General features: G+C 51.1%; 1 protein-coding gene across 1 annotated transcript in view; it reads right to left on the bottom strand.

The window, feature by feature from the left end:
- The window catches only part of CAPN5 (calpain 5), a 124,805-nt gene extending 107,336 nt beyond the window's left edge, over positions 1–17,469 (bottom strand). Inside the window, exon 1 of the mRNA XM_074943014.1 lies at positions 17,339–17,469. The gene's annotated coding sequence lies outside the window, so the exon portion shown is untranslated. The remainder of the gene's footprint in view (positions 1–17,338) is intronic.
- Between the last annotated feature and the right edge of the window lie 1,169 nt (positions 17,470–18,638).

The following is an 18,638-nucleotide window of genomic DNA, read 5'->3' as shown; positions in this document are numbered from 1 at the left end:
CTGAACCACAAGACAGAACAGGGGAACATGAACAAACGGAGTGAGAGACAACAAATCTGACAGGATGTGCACAATGCTCAGCAGCAATGCTTCCGCAGTTAGCAGTAGAGGCAAGCGTGCTAATGGACAGACCCTTGGACTGGACCTCGGCAGACTTAGGCGGTACAGTAGTACAATAATAAATAATCACCACCCCCTAGGAGCTCTAGTCAGGGCCAGGACCCCATTGTGCTAGGTGCTGTACAAACACAGAACAAAAAGCTGGTCTGCGCCTCAAGGAGCTTTCAGTCTCTTCCAGCTCAGCCACTGGCCTGCTGGGTGACTTCGGGCAAGTCATGTCCCACCCTGTGCCTCAGTTTCCCCATCTGGTAAAATGGAGATCGCAATACTGGCCTTCTTTGTAAAGTGCTTTGAGATCTACTGATGAAAAGCGCTTGAGTAAGAGCAACGTATTTATTTAGCAAGTTGCAGTCTCTGCCTGTATTCTGGGACTGGGACTAGGGCGTGGTGGTGGTTTTATGGATTGTGACTCGGAGCTTTTCACACTCGTAAGGGAGAGAAAGCAGGAAAGCGCTTGTCAAAGAAAAGCAGACTCAGGCAATAGAGGCTCAAATCTCTGGGAGTTAAGATAACAGGATGCAGAGGGAAAGTAGGGATAAACTGTAGAGGGTTTTGTAAGTGAGGACCAGGTGTGTTTGACAAGGTGAAGGGGCAGGGGGGCAATGGAGGGATTTAAAGATGGAGTGACAATCAGAGTGACAGGCCAAGAAGATGATCTTAGCTGCAGCATTGTGAATGGGCTGGAGGGATGGCAGGAGCCAGCCAGGCTAAAGAGCAGGAGATGAGGTCAAGCCCTGAGATGAAGGCTTGGACAAGAGCTTTGGCAGCATGGGCACAGAGCTGCAGTCTGATTGCTGAATGGTTTTGCAGGAAGAAGTGACAGCTGGAGACACAGCCTGGATGTGTGTGTGTGGGGCGAGGGGGGGGAGAGAATGATGGCAGAGTCAAAGACAAAGCCAAGATTATGGGCTTGAGTGACAGGGAAAACTATGGTGCTTTCCACCGTGGTAGAGAAAGGACCCTCTGAGCAAGGACCAGCTCCCCGTAGTTCTAGACAGTCCCTTGGACTGGACCTAGAGAGCTCACAATCTGCATATCAGCGAGGACACACATGGAATGGGAGCCGGCCAGGAGAATAAGGCTACGGACAGAAACATCTAGCAGAAAAGCGGAAAACCCAACTCGTTGTCTGCCTGCCTGGTGCCGGATGGGAGGGATAGCAGTGGAGTTATGTTTGCTCAGCACGCCAGAAAAAGTAGGTCTCTGGCTTCTTGTTTGACAGCACCAACCTGTGAAGTGGGGATAAAACCTGCCTCCCCCGCCACGCTGTCGCCAATGAGCTGTATGCGAGGTGCTCGGACAATATAAAGTCCTAGAACTCTGCAGTGAGATATCGACCATGTGGTCCCATGCACTCTGAAGTGTAGCTGTTTGCCTCACACCCTGCCCGCATCTGCTATGCTCAAGCCACAGCTTCCTTTCTGTGCCGCCATCCAATTTGTAACACCAAAACCACCTTCCCGTGGAAGAGCTGGCTGCACGGTGCAGAAAAGGGAAGGAGGAAGACGTGCCGAGGGGTGAGGAGGGGGAAAGTTGGGAGTTCAGAGCAAATGCATCTGCCATACAGTAGCATCGACCAGAAGCCTCCAACTGAGATCAAGACCCCAGTAAGCTGGGTGCTGTACATACGTAGGTACACACACACACACACACACTGTAATTAGACAAGACAGGCAAGGAATTGGCAGGGGAAACAGCGGCCCAGAGAGGTGAAGTGACTTGCTCAAGGACACCCAGGGGGCGAGTGGCAGAGCATGGAGTGCAGAGACCCCGCCCTGTGCTGTACCTGCTGGACCACACTGCGCCAAGCAAGACCAGTCCCCTTCCCTTTGGAGATCTGGGGGTTCTTTGAGTCTGAAATTCAGGGGGAACCCTGGGGAAGAGGCAAAAGCCAAGCTCAAAGCAGCAAACAAGTTTCCACGAAACTCCCAGTTCCTTCCAGCCCAGTTAACCTGTCTGGATCAGCTAAGCCTGTCGGCAACAGCCTCTCCCCCACACAAGAGAAACCTGTGCAGGGCAGGAATTACCACGCCTTCCTTCCCAGCTGTTCTGTCAGGGGAAGGGGAAGGAGTTCCTCCTGTGCCTTGTGTAGGAGCAGGGTGCTTCACACATCTCTGCACATCCAGATGCCCAAACCACCCCCCACTACAACGCTGGCATTAGCTACCCGCTGTGTCTGTGCGGTAGCAGCCGGGCAGTAGCCCCAGTGGGAACTAACCCATTAACCCTGCTCAGGTATCAGAGGGATCTGCAGTGGGAGCTTGGCATGGAGCGTAGCTCTTCCCCCTGAATGCCCAGGAAGCAAACACTCTGCCTAGCTCCTCTAAAGCCTGGTGTGACGGGAAGGCTCCTTCTCCTTTCTGGCTCCACCCTGCACACCCCAATGGAGAGGCCATAATTGGCCCACCTCCGAGGACCGTTCCTCTTTGCTGTGCACAGAGGCTGTACATACAGCACATGTGGCCTAGAGGGCTGCTCCAAAGCCCTACGCACATATCAGAACATGGGAGAAGCTGTTATGATTCCCCCCCACCCCTATGACTTTTGATCTAGAGCTCAAGATGCAGCATACAACCAGTAAAGAACCATCTATTACTGAGCTCTGCAGCTGAATAAACCTCCCTTGGAAAATACACTTCTTGGCGTATCAATTCCTCATTTCCTCCCTCTGTGCTCTTGGCGGCCCTGACCCACTTGCTTCATGACAAGCCAGTTAATAATTACAAGCAGCAGCAGGAGCTGTAAAAGAGAGAGTGAGACCACGAAGCACACATTCTGAGCATGCCCGTAACTCCCCAGGGTGTGTAACAAATCACAGCTCTGGTAAATTACAGGAATCTTCTTCCAGGCCTCACTGTACAGACACAGAGACAGTCCGTACCCAGAGAGCTTTCAATCTGGCTTGAGACAAGACACGAGGGAATGTCACAAACGAGCATTTGGATAATTATATTCTGGGAGGGAAAGGGGCTGGGGACTATGACCTGGAGGATATTCAGACCCCCTATATATAAACATCTCTTCCCATCCACGTTCAGATTGTGTGGACACGTACACCCCTTCACCACCCAAAGACACCCAAGAGGAAAAGGCCTTTGAGTCTCTCTTCTGCGCTGGGGTAATGGGACTGTGATACTCCCAGAGTCTCAGTGCAGCCTGAGGGTCATGCCCTAAAGAGCTTATGGTCTAGATCATTTGGCATCTAGCAGACCTGATTACTTATTAGCCTATTATAATCACTAGCCATCCCCTGACTTATGCTTTGCTTTGAATACAGGCCAGTTGTGTTACTTACAAGCTGTTAGAAATGTCCTGCCTGGCTGTGGTGGTTTCCCAGGAACTCCCTGTTAGTACCCATATGGGTTACCCTTGGCAATACAGGGATGTTGTCTTTGTAGGTGTGGACTGAACATACACTTGTATTATCTACTGCAAAAGAATCTCCCATTAAAGTTAATGGAAAGAGCCTCATTGTCTACAAAGGGAGCAGGACTGGGCCCCTACAGACACCAGTCCGGACCAGTAGTTCTCAACCAGGGGTACGCATACCCTTGGGGGTACTCAGAGGTCTTCCGGGGGTACATCAGCAGGCTCCATAATAAGCACTAGCGAAGTCAGCACAAACTAAAATTTCATCCAATGACCAGTTTATACTGCTCTATATACGATACACTGATATGTAAGTACAGTATTTATATTCCAATTGATTTTATAATTATATGGTAAAAATGAGAATGTCGGCCATTGTTCAGTAATAGTGGGCTGTGACACTTCTGTACTTTCGTGTCTGATTTTGTCAGCAAGCAGGTTTCAAATCAGGTGAAACTTGCGGGTATGCAAGGCAAATCAGCCTCCTGAAAGGGAGGTACAATAGTCTGGAAAGGTTGAGAGCCACTGGTCTAGACATTCGACATATGCCTCAATTATCTGAACAGTACGAGGGCAAGGGGAATGGTTCAGATCGGGCAGAGCTTTTAGTGGAAGTAATGGATTTTGGGGACCAGGACTGAGAGGTCTGGGGTTCAGATAACTGAAGTTTCACTGTTCCAGAGAATTCCTAGCGTAGATAAACTATAGCACATGGCTACGCCCACGCTGAACCTCCAATTACCCTTGGTCCCATTACTGTAAGAATCATTTACAGAGCCATAAATATCCATGCTGCTAGCTCAGTGCCAAAGAGATCACAGGTTTATGACCACAACACCGAAGAGTTGATAGGGCACATTAGTAGCCACTACAATGGACAGCATTTGACACATATACCACACCACGGCAGTTCCTGATACAAGGAAGTTCCAGGCTGTCTGCAGACTCAGGCAGACATCCTTGCTGCGGGTCACATCTTGAAGACTTTCCTTGCAACTCCAAAGGCTAGAGAGAGTTTCATTCTTCTTTCAAATGAAAACAGAGCCAAGGAAGACCAAGCTGTCAGACTCATGGGGAAGCACCTGCTCAGTTCAACCTTTAGTAGTGACTCACTGCCCAATGCCAACACAGGCTTGGCGTAACTACAATGGGTGCACTCCCCTAATTAAGAGTTGATAGATATCTAAATTGGCTTAGTCACCATGGTGATACGTGCTCTGTCTATCAGGCTCTGCATCCTTGCAGGACCTCCCTCAGCTGTTTTCCTCCCACAGGTGTGGCAGGGCCATGAATTTTTTTCCCATTGGTTAAATTATGCAGCACTATAGACCTAGGGAGGTGTCCTCTGGTTCAGGACATTCCCAGAGTTCCAGGATCTCTGCATCCAGGGTTTTAGCTCAACCCTTGTAGACCAGTCACAAAGTCCAGATCCAGGTGAGACCATCCCCCAGTGTTTGGGGATGGTTCTGGCTCACCCAACAACTCTAGTGTAAAACCTTCCCCAAGCCAGGCCCCCCGGTGAGAGTCTACTATGTACATAGGTTTCAGAATAGCAGCCGTGTTAGTTTGTATTCGCAAAAAAAAAAAGGAGTACTTGTGGCACCTTAGAGACTAACCAATTTATTGGAGCATAAGCTTTCATGAGCTACAGCTCACTTCATCGGATGCATACATAGTAGACTCTCACTGAGGGCCTGCAATGTACATTGCCCCAGCCCATGGTTACAGCAGTTTCCGGGCTGAAGAGTTCTTTCTGCCCTTTCTGCACTCCATAGCTCACACCATGCTGGACAGCAGGGCCTGCATTCCCACTACGGATCCATGCATTTATCCTTTGGCTACCCCTGCCAGGATGGAGGGAGAACGTACCGGGCTGAGGAGAGGTTCTGATCCTCAGACACTCTATCACGTTAAGGCCACATGCGCAGTGGCATGCCACGGGAGGGGCACCAGGCTCTGCCTATGGGACGCAATGGGGGCATAGTCTTGTTTGTGGCTGGGGGGCATCTACGGCAAAGGGCCGCACCGCACGCGGTGACACATTGCTTTGGGAATGGGCCGCCCAGGTCCCTGCCCCCACGTGGCACATTTTACATAGCTCTAAGGAGCCATTCCCCTTACCTACGCACAGCTCATGTGGGCGTGGCCGTGTGCCCTCACCTAGGATTTGTGGGCATGGCAGGACACCGTACCCCTGCCCAGGCTGCAGTGTGGCAGGGCATTTTCCTGCACGGGTTTGTTGAGGCTTCTCCTTAGCATTTCCCCTCAACATGGTGGCCCAGAGCAGCATGCGTGGGCTTTGCTAGCTGCTAAGCACACCCACCCTGAGCTTTCAGAGTAGCAGCCGTGTTAGTCTGTATTCTCAAAAAGAAAAGGAGGACTTGTGGCACCTTAGAGACTAACCAATTTATCTGAGCATAAGCTTTTGTGAGCTACAGCTCACTTCATCTGAGCGGTACATCATTGCAGGGTACAGGCCAGCTCTTCCCTTTCACCATCCCTTCCGATAACGGGCATTCACTTTACAGCAACTCTGGGGCCACTTTAGTGGAGCAAAGGTCACCTACCTGTTCTGGTGTCACCTGAGTGAACAGAGGAAGGTTTATAAAGGGGCAGTAACTCCATGTACGGAGACTTTAACCACATAGCAGCAACCCCCCTGCAGGCCTTGTGCACTAGCCACCTCCCTGACAGCCACACGGCACCTTGCTCCCACATTAACTAGAGAGAGAATCAGGCCTCAAACAGTTACTCAGGCGACGGGCTGCTTCTCAGACTTTAAGGCCAGAACTGACCATTGTGATGATCTAGTGAGTCTGACCTCCTGCACATTGCAGGCCCCAGAACCTCATCCACCCATTCCTGTGATAGACCCCTAATCTCTGGCTGAGTTACTGAAATCCTCAGATCATGATTTTAAAACATCAAGTTACAGAGATCAGAGTAGCAGCCGTGTTAGTCTGTATTCGCAAAAAGAAAAGGAGTACTTGTGGCACCTTAGAGACTAACCAATTTATTTGAGCATAAGAAGTGAGCTGTAGCTCACGAAAGCTTATGCTCAAATAAATTGGTTAGTCTCTAAGGTGCCACAAGTACTCCTTTTCTTTTTAAGTTACAGAGAATCCACCATTTGCGCTAGTTTAAACCTGCAAGTGACCCCTACCCCATGCTGCACAGGAAAGTGAAAATCCCCTAGGGTCTCTGCCAATCTGCCTGGGGAAAATTCCTTTTGGGCCTCAAATATGGAGACCAGTTAGACCCTGAGCATGTGAGCAAGACCCAGCAACCAGACACCGGGGAAAGAATTCTCTGCAGTAACTCAGAGCCCTCCCCCTCACACCATCTAGTGTCCCATCTCCTGCCATTGTGAATAAACTTTGTAGGCGGTGTTAAAAAGATTTCTCCAGGACTCCACAGAAGTCTTATCCCTGTGTGGATAAGAAGCAGCCGCCTGCATGGGTCAGGGTGAAGAGGGCTTAACTCATCATATTTCAAAGACTTCTGCTAATCTACAGCAATTTAGCACGGCCAGCACCTCCTTCCACTCCTAGGGAAGTCAGCAGGACATTTTACAGAATCCATAAAGACCCACAACGACCTACAAACAACAAAAGCAGAGAGAGAGAGAGAGATCTGAGCTACAAAGTTGGGACCTACCTGTCATAAAGCTTGGGAGTTGGTTTGGATGAAGGGTTTTGGGTCAGGCTGACATCTGAGCAATAGTTCCTAAGGGTCAGGAGTTCCTCACACAACAGTCAGAGAGAGAGAGAGAGAGAGAGACAGAGACAGACAGAGACAGACACTTGTAGTTCAGGCACTGGACCCGGTCCAGGAGACCTGGGTTAAATTCCTGGCTCTGCCACAGATTCCCTGTGTGACCTTGGGCAAGTCACTTAGGTTATGTCCACACTAAGCCCAGGCTCTAACTCAGGTTTGAGCCCTAGCCCCCTTTCCATCCACATATGAATGAGCCTAACGCGGGCCAGCGAGCATTCAGGTCCTGGGTCCTAAAATTCTGCTAGGGGTGTGGATCAGTGCTCAAGTCCCACTGTGACTCGGGTCCAAACCCAGTCATTTTGCAGTGTGGACACAGCTCACGCCACAGAGCTGAGTCAGAAGATCTGCAGAGTCAAGTATGGACATATTCGTACAGCTGTGAGACCCTGGTCCAGAAATTGTAAACCCTGATTTACAAGGCAGTGTGGACACTCAAGCTTGGATTTGGGAACACAAAGTATACAAGTACAAGTCCACAGACCTGGGTGTACAATGCAGTAGACGTACCCACAGTCTTGGGGCTTGTCTGTACAATCTCTTAGCTCGCAGCACGCTGAGGTGTAACTGCCTTGCCCTGGGTGTCTGTGTGGACCCTTCTGCTGCAAACTACAAGTTCCCTAGTGCAGTTTGGTCCACTCCTGTTTCCAAGCAGAGTAGATCTAAGTGCGCGAGGGAGCTTTTAGCGCACGGCAGCAGGACCCACATGGACACATAGTGTATGGCACACTGACACCCCAGCTTGCCACAAACACAAGTTCATATAGGCAAGCCCTCAGACCCTCAGGGCATGGCGGCACTGTAATAGAAGACCTGTGGGTGGCCCTGGCCATCTGACTCAGGCTGGCGGGAGGGTGGGGGCTCCAGGGCTATAAAATTGCAGTATAGACATTCAGGCTCCCCCCTCACAGGGTCCCAAAGCCCAAACGTCCACACTGAAAGTTTATAGCCTCCCAGCCCAAGCCCCAATCAGCTGACTTGGGCCAGCCGGGGGCCATACCGGGGCTCCTTTATCAGTGTAGATGGTACCCTCTGTTCCCCACCTGCAGAAAGGAGATAATACTTCCGGTGTCTGTTTGCACGGTGACCTCCCCAGGGTCTGTCTCTTACTATGTGCACTTACGCACCTAGCACAATGGGGCCCTGATCTCCGACGGGGCCCCCTGCTGCTACCGTGACACAAATAAACACAAGAAGCCCGGCTGACAGTCCTAACCGGCTGCGTGAGGCTAGGTTACCTTCCCCTTGTCGGGGGCGTGGAGAACCCCAGCTACGGCTCTTTTAAACAAAGGAACCAAGGTACGCTCAGTGGATGCTGACAGGAATTTACCTTCTCTCAGTGGGGGTCCACCTGGGCCTAGAAAGGACAGAGAGTGTCTCTAAGCACCCCACATGCCTGCAGCAACCCTACAGAAGACAAGCATGTCACAAGGATCCCCTGAGACTTACCCATGACAAGTTAGAGAATTTCACTTCCCCAGGCACTGGAGAAGTTTGCTTTGGATTACATCAGACTCTCTCATGACCACTAATGCTGTTCGCTCCCCTGCCTCGCCTCACCCCATCCCAGTATAAATAGCACCCTGCTGTGAGACATCGCCAAGAAGAGCCTAGGACAGGGGTGGGCAAACTTTTTGGCTCAAGGGCCACATCGGGGTGGAAAACTCTATGGAGGGCCCGGTAGGGAAGGCTGTGCCTCCCCAAACAGCCTGGCCCCCGCCCCCTATCCGACCCCTCCCACTTCCTGCCCCGACTGCCCCCCTCAGAACCTCCCACCCATCCAAACCCCCCTGCTCCTTGTCCCCTGACCGTCCTCTCCCGGGACCCCCCCACCCCAATCACCCCCCCAGGACTCCACCCCCTATCCAACCCCCCCGTTCCCCGTCCCCCCCGATCCTCTGCCCCATCCAACCTCCCCCTGCTCCCTGTCCCCTGACTGCCACCCGGGACCCCCTGCCCCATATCCAACCCCCTGGTCCCGGCCCCCTGATCATGCCACTCAGAGCAGCATGTCTGGAGCTGCACAGCCGGAGCCAGATGCACTGTCCTGCATGAGCACGCTGCCCTGCTGCGCAGAGCCCTGCCCGTGCGGCTGTGTGGCTGCAGGGAAGGGGGAAACAGTGGGGGAGGGGTCGGGGGCTAGCCTCCCCAGCCAGGAGCTCACGGGCCGGGCAGGACAGTCCCGCGGGCCAGATGTGGCCCACGGGCCGTAGTTTGCCCACCTCTGGCCTAGGAAATGATCAGCTGGGCTACTTCATAGCCGCACGGGCTGATGCTAGACCCCAGCAACAGGTGCAAGGCACCTCGGCACCTTGCATAAGGCCTTGATCTTGCAGCCTTCACCTGAGCAAGCGTCCCACTCACTTTGATGAGAGTTATACTTGCGTAAGAACTGCAGGATCAATCCCTTAATTGCTTACTGGCTGCTTTGTAAGCCAGCCGGTACCCCCTGGAGCGCTGTTCACACAGCCCTAGAAAACTGGTAAAACCAGCTCTGCGCAGACTGTGCTGGGCTTTCCAGGACATGCCTTCCTTAGCAAGGCCTTAGCTGCCAGAGGGTTTTTCCTGGGGCAAGAAGCTGCTGTTGAAGGCCTGGAGGGGCTGAATATATATCTTTTTTTAAGATAGGTTTCAGAGTAACAGCCGTGTTAGTCTGTATTCGCAAAAAGAAAAGGAGGACTTGTGGCACCTTAGAGACTAACCAATTTATTTGAGCATAAGCTTTCGTGAGCTACAGCTCACTTCATCGGAAGCATAAAGATGTTTTTATACACACAAATCACTACAAAAGGTTTTCTCTCCCCCCACCCCACTCTCTGCTGGTAATAGCTTATGTAAAGTGATCACTCTCCTTACAATGTGTATGATTATCAAGGTGGGCCATTTCCAGCACAAATCCAGGGTTTAACAAGAACATCTGAGGAAACGGGGGGGGGGGGGGGTGTTAGGAAAACAAGGGGAAATAAGGGGAAACAAGGTAACCTATTTCCCCTTGTTTTCCTACTCCCCCCGTTCCTCAGAAAAAAAACATTACATTGCATGATGCTTTATAGGGGGAAAAAGTCAGAGTATCATAAACCACCTATAGTGCACCATAAATATACATAGCATGTTTGCTCCAGAGTAGACCAAAGACCCAGTCCAACTGCCACTAAAGATAACAGGAGTTGGATCAGGTTCAACAAACAGGTCCCAGGCCCAGATCATCATCCAGCTAGACCCCTGGGTCAGCATGACTAGGCCTTGCAAAGGTATCTTCTCTAGCACTAAGGATACAGGCTCCCCACCCCACAGTAATTCCAAGACAGGTACAGTGATTTGTAGCAGCAGTTCAATAAAAATTAGAAGGCAAGCGTCAATCCACATCGCGAGGGGGAAGCCTGGGAGATTAACAGGCTACATCTAACAGAAAAACGGATATCTTAGGGCTTGTCTACACCACGCAGCTTTTAGCAACAAGGCTGTGTTGACATAGCCTTGTTGCTAAAAGTCAGCATGTAAACACTCTTTGTCAGTACTTTGTCGGCACTTTTGCCGACCAAATACTTCCAGCCCTGCGAGAGCGCTCCTGCCAACAAAGCCGTGTTCACGCTGCCACTTGTGTCGGCAAAACTTTTGTCTTTCGTGGGGGGGCTTTTTTAAGTACTCGTGAAAGACAAAAGTTTTGTCAACAACTTTGCTGTGTAGACAAAACCCCTAGTCTCTTCCCAATAAAGAAAATCTTGCTTTTTGGGGCAGGTGGAGAAAAACCCCTGCTGAAAGAAAAGGGGTGGAGAAGAGACAGGTCAGAAGCATGAAGGTAGTAATTCCTGTTTCCATTGTAATCAAGGGGAGCTACCCATATCCCAAGGCTGGAGAATCAGGCCTACTGTTTAACACAATGACTCTACTCCAACAGAGGTTTGCTTTAGATTTAGCACAAGGTCAGTATTAAAGTGGCCCCAGCTACATACATAGCAATGAGGTGAATGAGAAAACTAAGGGCAGGAAAGGGCTAACTTTGCTGCAGTGGGGAATGGGAGGGATGGGACACACACAAAGAATCTCAGCTGGTACAAATGAAGGGAGTGCCAAAGAACTCAAAAGAGCTGCCCCCATTCTCCCCTGGTGCAATCTTGGCCCATTGTCTCTAATCAACTGGAAGTGCTTGAGTCAGGGTAGGCAGGAGCAGCTCTCCCTGCTGCATCCAAGCACTGTCCAGGCCCCTAAAGCTAGGTCTACATAGGGATAAAACCTGCGGCTGGCCTGGGTCAACCAGGGCTGAAAAATCACTGTGTAGATGCTTGGGCTGCAGCCTGAGCTCTGGGACCCGGCGAGGGTGGAGGACTTTTATCCCTGTGTTGTAGAGCAGGCCTGTGGCCTCCCATGCTCCTAGATCTTCCCACAAGGCTTTGGGATGCTGCAGAGAGAGCCTGCCAAACTAGCCCTGTGACCCCAGAGGACAAGATAAGGATGCTCAGGACCTCACCCCCAGCATCATATCCTATAGGATGCAGTTAGAGGAGACTTCTGCTTGAGATAGTCGTAAGATGTGAGGAGGGGCTGACAGCACCAAAGAGTTGAGGGGGGAAGGGAAGAGGCCGCCGGCTATCCCCCTGCTAGAGTTAGAGGAGCTAACCCTGGGGATTGCACCCTCAGAAAGTTTGCAGATGACACTAAGCTCTGTGTGTGTGGGGGGGGGGGGGGGGAGTAAATATGCTGGAGGGTAGGGATAGGGTCCAGAGTGACCTAGACAAATTGGAGGATTGGGCCAAAAGAAATCTGATGAGGATCAACAAGGACAAGTGCAGAGTCCTGCACTTAGGATGGAAGAATCCCATTCACTGCTACAGACTAGGGACCGAATGGCTAAGCGGCAGTTCTGCAGAAAAGAACCTGGGGTAGACAGTGCTCAGGGAAGGAGGCAGGGACTCCTGGAAATAACCAGCTGTGAGCATGTAACTAGAGACAGGTTTCAAAGTAGCAGCGGTGTTAGTCTGTATCCACAAAAAGAAAAGGAGGACTTGTGGCACCTTAGAGACTAACCAATTTATTTGAGCATAAGCTTTCGTGAGCTACAGCTCACTTCATCGGATGCATTCAATGAAGTGAGCTGTAGCTCACGAAAGCTTATGCTCAAATAAATTTGTTAGCCTCTAAGGTGCCACAAGTCCTCCTTTTCTTTTTGTAACTAGAGATTGTATGGTAACCAACATGCACCAGTGGCCAGAGCTATGGTTGCACTCAAAAGTCAGGGAAGGACAATCTGAACATTCTCACAGGGCCCGACCTAAAGCCTGGGAATCTAACAGGCTCTTAATGTGAGGAGGTTTTGATTTCCTAGGTGTTTCTATTGTTTTACAATAGAGGTAAATTCACAACATTTCTATCGTCTTACAAAGAGGTAAATTCAAAGCTGTCCCTTAGGTAGGTGATGTGGCTGGACATCACAAGGGTGCCAGAAGTGAAATAATATTTGCACAATGCGAAGTCAGAAATGTAATATGCCTTGAGCAGAAAGCTTTCCACGGTGCCCTTCCCTTCATGGGCCATGCCGACCTTTATGCTCCGAAAGTGTCAATTTTGCTGACTTCACAGACGTACAGGGTCTTCTCCTAAATCGTTTCACGCATGCACAGGCAGGCCCACAGGACCAGCAGCGGAAACGTGGGAGATCAGGGTTGATTGCCTGCTCTGCTACAAACTTCCTGTGTGAGCCTGGGCATGTCACCTAGCCTGTCTTTGCCGCAGTTCCCAGTCTGTAAAATGGGGATAACAGCACTTCCATAACCTCACCGGTGTTGGGAAGATTAATGCATTAAAAGATTGTGAGGCACTCAGATACCGCAGTAATGGGAGCCATATAAGAACCTTAGATAGATGGGCAGTTCAGGGACTCCATATTCAATTCTGGTATCATAGCGCCTCTGACTGAGCTTGCTACTGTAAAAGCCAGGCACAGACTAAATAATTTGGGGGAAAAGGGCAACAGCAGGGTAGTGGTTTATCTAGCAAAGGGACCTCAGAAGAAATGCAGAGGGGCATTGCTGGCACATGATGGCATATATCACATTGGTAGATGTGCAGGTGAACGTGACAGAGCGAGCCAGAAGTGTACCCAGAAGTCACCTACTACAGGACAGGCCCAACAAAGAAAATAACAGAACGCCACTAGCCATCACCTTCAGCCCCCAACTAAAACCTCTCCAACGCATCATCAAGGATCTACAACCTATCCTGAAACCCATCACTCTCACAGATCTTGGGAGACAGGCCAGTCCTTGTTTACAGACAGCCCCCCAACCTGAAGCAAATACTCACCAGCAACCACACACCACACAACAGAACCACTAACCCAGGAACCTATCCTTGCAACAAAGCCCGTTGCCAACTGTGTCCACATAGCTATTCAGGGGACACCATCATAGGGCCTAATCACATCAGCCACACTATCAGAGGCTCGTTCACCTGCGCATCTACCAATGTGATATATGCCATCATGTGCCAGCAATGCCCCTCTGCCATGTACATTGGTCAAACTGGACAGTCTCTACGTAAAAGAATAAATGGACACAAATCAGACGTCAAGAATTATAACATTGAAAAACCAGTTGGAGAACACTTCGATCTCTTTGGTCACTCAATTACAGACCTAAAAGTGGCAATTCTTCAACAAAAAAACTTCATAAAACAGACTCCAACGAGAGACTGCTGAATTGGAATTAATTTGCAAACTGGATACAATTAACTTAGGCTTGAATAGAGACTGGGAGTGGATGGGTCATTACACAAAGTAAAACTATTTCCCCATGTTTATTCCCCCTTACCACCCCCCACTGTTCCTCAGACGTTCTTGTCAACTGCTGGAAATGGCCCACCTTGATTATCACTACAAAAGGTTTTCCCCCCACCCCGCTCTCCTGCTGGTAATAGCTCACCTTAAGTGACCACTCTGGTTACAGTGTGTATGGTAACACCCACTGTTTCATGTTCTCTATGTATATAAATCTCCCCACTGTATTTTCCACTGAATGCATCCGATGAAGTGAGCTGTAACTCATGAAAGCTTATGCTCAAATAAATTGGTTAGTCTCTAAGCTGCCACAAGTACTCCTTTTCTTTTTCCTCACACAAGTCACCAAAATGGCCTGTTACATCACCATCCAGAGAAACAAGAGCGACCTCAAGAATAACCCAGCCCTGTATTTTCAGTTTCACCTCTGCTGTGCTCTTCAGCTAGGAAGTTCTCTACTCCTCCACTCTCTCCTGCCAGAGATAAGGAGTCTGGACAAACAGCGCATGTTTCAAAAAACATCCAATGCATGTAGGAATAACTATTACCCTACGAGTCAAGCAAATAAGAAGCATGCATGTAATATGTGCATAGCTAGAGAGCAAACATGTAATATACTGTTGTGTGTGTGCATGCAACCATGCACATGCACGCACACTGCTGCCCTCTACAACAAATATTTATAATTATTCAATGTTGGGTCATAGACCCTGTACTGCTAACAGCTAATGGAGATTCTCCTTCCGCTCAGCTGAGTGCTACAAAGTACACCACCTGCACCACTTCCAAGGAACAGTCCTGTAAGGTGTGGAGTGTAATCACCTCCCTGGAAGGGCCGTCAACAGGGATCAAACCCTCGATCTTTAGCTTCAAAGCACAGATTCTACAACTTAAGCAGAAAGACTAACTTCATTAGCTGTGAACAGCAGCCAGTGGCCTTTCTCTGTGGATCTGCCACGCAGCTGGACAGACACACATCTGGCCAGGGTCCCTGGTTCTTAGCTCTGTGCCAGCTCTTTTGTCTTTGACCTTCCATCATGACCACCACCAAGGGTCTAATCCTGGGATGATCTGGCTGTAGACGCTCGCAGCAGGTGATGTTACTTGTGCATGTGATTTCAGCCAGAGTAATCGGTTACCTAGAGAGAGGATTGCCTTGTGCTGACTCAAGCACAAAGTCAGCCACATGGAAGATTGCTATGCTAACAAGCACCAGCACATACAGCATGGCCCTCTGAAATCTCTATTGGTTACACAACTGTGTAGCAATAAAAAAAAAAAAAAAAAAAAAAAAAAAAAAAATCGGGCAGCTGGAACACCGCCACCTGCCAGATAAAACACCAACTCAGCCATGTGGCGACACACAAACATGCCCTTGCCCCTTTCCAGAAACATACCTCTTTTCAGAGTGGTCCACAAGCACTTTCCCTGTCCTCCTCCCTACTCCAGCCAGACAGATGCAGCAAGAAAAAGCAGCCAGAGAATTTAACAGGAAGTTTCCTGATCACTGCCCTGCTTTACCTCTGGTCTGATTATTCACCCCCACCCCATCCCCAAACAAACTGCTTACTTTCCTTCACCACAAAGCTCAGAACACTGAGGAGCAAATAGGCAGTTCTGTTCTTGGTGATAAATCTGAGTGCCAAGCATGTAAGCCACACCCTGCAGGACATGCAAGGCAGGTAAATTAGCTGTGTGCATTTGTGCCTGTGATCCCTACAGAGCGGGCAGCGTACCTGGCTCCTAGCTGTCTAAGGGGAAGTCTATCTGAGGCTTCTTTACCAAAAGTTTCCCTCTGGCTCAGCTCACCAGCAGTAGCAGGGTTGGTGCAGGCTCCAGGCAGTTGTGGGCATTTTAACTACCAGGGGCCTGACTTTCAGAGAGGTGTCACGCACTGCAGGCTGCAGCTCCCACTGACTTCAGCTGGAGGTGGGGGTGCTCAGCACCTCCGTGCCTCAGACCCCTGGTCAGAGCAGGCAGCAGCGGGACCCATTGTTGCCCTAACACAGGACAGTGCATGGGGGTCTCTGGATGGGTAGCTACATTAGGCTTTTTTGCCAAAAATGTCCCCCTGTTGCTAGCGGCTGCTGCCCGGGTCAGAGCCCAAGCTCGGGCTTCAGCCCCAGCCTGGAAACCCAACGAGTGGGGAGGGTCTCACAGCCTGGGCTCCAGCCCGAGTCCAAACGTCTGCACTGCTATTTGTAGCCCCACGGTGGGCCCTCAGACTCCCTGCCTTTCGGGGTGTTTCTGCTGTGTAGACGGTCCCGGGAGGCTAAGGCCCTGGTTCAGCAACGTACCTATGCAGATGCTTAACTTGAAGCACACGAGCACTGTTGACTTGAGTGGGAATACTCGTGTGTAAAGTTAGGTGCTTAATTAGCTATGCAGTGTTCCTGAATTGGGGACCTCTGGCAGCAGGGGATTCTCATCAGCAGAGGGCCCTCAGCTCTGGGACCGCTCCCCCTGTCACCCAGAACAGCTCCCCCTCGCCGTTTTACCCCAAGCATCATCTCCTTAGGCTCTGCATTCGAGCTGGGTGGGGCTGGCATGGGGATGGCTGTTGCCTCCTGTAGGTAGTGGACAGGGTGTTTAAATTTGGAAAAGGCTCCCACAGGCTGCAGGGAGGAGTGCACATGAACTCCCTGGGCAAACACCAGCAAGGCCACTTACTCCAAGCGCTCTTGCTCTGCCGCGTGCCTAGGGTCTCATGGCCTGAGGCCAAGGCGAAGCGACCTGCCCTTTGACTGGGGAGTTCAAGGAAAGATCCTAACCCAGCACCCACCAGCCTGCCCCAGCCCAGAGAGGAGGCAGCACACTTCTGCGGCTCCTGCGGCGTGACAGGCAAGCCCCAAACTTGGGAACACCTGGAAACCCAGCCGGAGAACCCGCAACCAGCCGCAGAAGGATAGACACTGGGGGGAGGGGGGGATGCTCCCCTCCCCACTTGGAGCCAGGCAGGCACCAGACTCCGCATTTCTCTCGTCGTTGCCCTTGAACGCTGCCTCTTTGGTGGGAAAACATCCCGCTCCCACCACTTCCAGCCATATCCCGCCAGGCAGCCAGGCACCCCCGCCCCCGGAGGAGGATTTTTAGGCTGGGGGAGGGACACTCCAGGCAAATGGCAACACACTGGCTCCCGCAGCAGCCCCTTCCCGCTCCACGCCACTTCCCCGCGGCGGCGCATTTGCCGAGCTGGGCGCCCGGCGCATGGCCACGGCGCCCGTGCCTGGGTCTGGTGCCCAGAGCGGGTGGCCCTGCAGCCCGCGAGCGCAGAGCCCGGCCCGCCCCCGCTGCGCCCCTCACCTGCTGGCTGGGCTTGTCCCGAGAGCGGCTCGCTCAGCGGCGGAGCGGCCAGATGTTGCCTCCGCTCTGCCGCGGCAACGCCGTGTGCCGGCTCCAGGCGGCAGCGCCGCCCGGCCTCCACGGGGAGGGGCTGCTGGGGGGGGGGCAGGCAGCTTGCGCCTGCGCTGGCTGAGACTCATGCTCAAGGAGGGAGCCTAGCCTGTGCGTTTGTGTCTCTCTCCAGGGAGGATCAGGTGCAGCTGGGACAGTGACTTCCCCCCTTTACAGCTGTTCTGAGCTGGGATCTAAGGTCGCTCGCCTGGGGCTTTTAAGTGGGGGAGAAGACCTGACACTTGATTTCAGCCAGGCTGCGGGCACCGCCCCACCTGATGTGCTCGCAGGCACCCTAGGGAGATGAGAGCCAGGTGCAATCTCCCCAGCAGGCTGCGGGACCGGGCTCAAGGAGTTGCGATCCGTGCGTTTGCTGCCAAACTGGGAGGAGGTGGTGGGATCCCACAGGGGGTCTGTCCTGGGGCGGGACGGTTCACTGTGTTCATTAATGACTTGGATAATTAGGGGGAGCCTACACTTCTAAAATGGGCACAGGAGGGAGCTGCGGGCCTGTCGGCGGAGAGGGTTGCAATTCAAAGTGTCCTTGAGAAACTGGACAACGGGTCTGAACGATGAAATTCAGTAAAGGCAAGTGAAAAGCGCTGCACTTAGGAAGGAACAAAATGAGAAGCACAATTACAAAATGGCAGCGTGGATTTAATTGAAATCACTAGTCCGGAAGACTCGATTTAATCGTCGGATTTCTACATAAAAGTGCCTTCTGGACTATGCTGCTCCAGCAGTTTCATTTTTGTTTCTACTGCCTGTCCCTCCCTTCTCACACTTATCTCCAGACTTCTTCTCCTTGTCCAGATCTATTCCGCCCCCACCCATCTTCTATTCACTGAATTTTTTGAAACTTTGCACTGTTAGAGAGAGGTAGGGGATTGACTCGGACAACAGGGGTGAGGTCTGTTAAAACATTTTTGCCGTTAACAAGCATGTTATCTCTGGAGACACAACTCCACAGTTTGAGAACTGCAAAACGAAGCATCTCTGATGGTATCGTCGAGACTGATCACTGAGTCCCATTGGGTAGATAGAAAGATTAACCTAAATAATCTATACAGAAGCCCCTGGAACCCCATAAAATTGGGTCCCTAATCCATGAACTATTGGAACTCATGTACAAAACTTTTCTTAAACATTCCATGACTATATTGTCTCATACTATAGAATTAGAATTTATAATCCCTATTCCATGATGAGA

This window comes from Natator depressus, chromosome 1 (assembly GCF_965152275.1).
Source record: "Natator depressus isolate rNatDep1 chromosome 1, rNatDep2.hap1, whole genome shotgun sequence".
Taxonomy (NCBI): Eukaryota; Metazoa; Chordata; order Testudines; family Cheloniidae; genus Natator; species Natator depressus.
Note: the sequence above shows the minus strand (reverse complement) of the source record. Positions and strands in the feature narration are given on the sequence as shown.